The following is a 2144-nucleotide window of genomic DNA, read 5'->3' on the forward strand; positions in this document are numbered from 1 at the left end:
AACTATGTTATGCCAATTCAGCTAGATGTCCCCTGAGACCATGGTCCCCAGCAATTTTCTTTTCTTTTTTTTCAGTTATGCCAGTAATGTCAGGATGAGATGGTATCTAATTGTCATTTTGATCTGCATCTCTCTAATAGCTAATGGTTGCAAGCATTTCTTCATATGTTTATTAGCCATCTGAAGTGTCTGTTCATATCCTTTGCCCATTTTTTAATTGGATTGTTTGTCTTTTTATTGTTGGGATATTGAAGTTTTCTATAAATTTTACAGATTAGTACCTTGTTGGCTATGTCATAGCCCAAATTTTTTTTCCCAGTCTGTAGGTTCTCTTTTGGAGAAGTCTTTTGTTGAGCATAAATGTTTGATTTTTAGGAGGTCCCATTTATCTAATTTATCTTGTGCTGTCTGTGCATTTTTAGTTAGGTTTGGTATTCTATTTATGCAATATATTAGGACGCCTAAAAGTTTTTCTTACTTTTTCCTCCATGATATTTATAGTTTTAGGTTTTATATTTAGGTCTTTGATCCAGTTTGGGTTAGTTTTTGTGTATGGTCCTGTTTCTTTTTTTTTTTACAGAGAGCATCCAGTTTTACCAGCACCATTTGTTGAAGTGACTGTCTCTTACCCCATTTAATGATCAAAAGAAATTATTGATAAAATGAAAAGTCAGATCTTGGGACTGGAAGAAGATAATCACAATATATGTACCTGAAAAGAATATTTATATCTGGGAAAGCATACATATATAAAGAGCACCTACAACTCAATAATACAAAGAAAAAAACCTAATAAAAATGGGCAAGAGACTTGAGCAGACATTTCACAAAAGAAGAGACGTGCATTGTCAATAAGCACATGAATAGCTACTCAACATCATTAATCACCAGAGAAATGCAAATTAAAACCATAATGATATATCACTTCCTACTCCCGTAAAGATTACTGCCTAGAAAACCCTATGGGGCGGTTCTACTCTGTCGCATGGGGCGCTATGAGTCAAAATCGACTCACCGGCATCTAACAACAACAGCCCACAAAAGTGGCTAAGATAAAAAAGACTGACAGTTTCAGGTGTTGGTGAGAATGCGGAACAACTGGAATTCTTACACACTTCAGGTGGTAATGCAAAATAGTACAACCACTTAGGAAAACTGGTAATTTCTAACAAAGTTAAATATATACCTACCCTATGATCAGCAATTGCACTTGAGAGAAATGAAAACATATGCCCACAAAAAGACTTGAAAAATAATTTTCATAGCAGCTGTACTCATAACAGCCCCAGACTGGAAGCAATCCAAACACTCATTAACTGGAAAATGGATAAACAGATGGTGATATAGCCACATAATAGAATACAACTTAGCAATAAAAAAGGATGAATTACTGATATAGGCAACAACATGGATGAATCTCAAAAACATTGTGTTGAACCAAAGAAGCCTAATACAAAAGATTACATACTATATGATTTGATTTATAGAAAATTCTATAACAGACAAAAATAATCCATAGCTTATGTAAGAAAGCAGATCAGGGACTGTGTAGCACTTAGGCTGTGGGGGCTGGGAAAGTTGATTATAAAGGAACACAAGGGAACTTTCTGGGCTGATGGAAATGTTCTCTATCTTATTGGGGCAGTAGTTACATGTGCATATACATCTATCAAAACTCATCCACTAGTACACTTGAAATCTGCACATTTTATGGAATGTAAATTATACCTAAAGATTAAACAGATTAAAAACAATTCCTGCTTTTTTGATAGTTGAGAGACTCCCCCTCTGGCTCCAGGGCCTTCTAGTGGATAGTGTTCAGCTCTGGTTGATGGATGCTTAATCTCCAAAAATCTTTTCTCAAGGTCTTATCAGGACCCAAATCATTTCCTCATGGCGGATTGCAGCTTCCCTTCTTTAACGATTTGGTAAATGGGCCATCTTCCTCTGAGTCCTTGAAGGACAGCCAGTCATGCCCTAGTATATCTCTGACAGATTGACAAATCATTTTTAGGGTGGATTGTTGGTGGGAAGGCATTCAGACCTCTCCCATTATTAGTCTATTTCCCTGTCTTCTACCAAAGAGGTGGACCTTTGCCCCCAGATTCCAGGTCTTCCCTAAAACCTCAAACCCTCTCTGTAGA

This window comes from Trichechus manatus, unplaced genomic scaffold, assembly GCF_000243295.1.
Source record: "Trichechus manatus latirostris isolate Lorelei unplaced genomic scaffold, TriManLat1.0 scaffold00008, whole genome shotgun sequence".
NCBI lineage: Eukaryota > Metazoa > Chordata > Mammalia > Sirenia > Trichechidae > Trichechus > Trichechus manatus.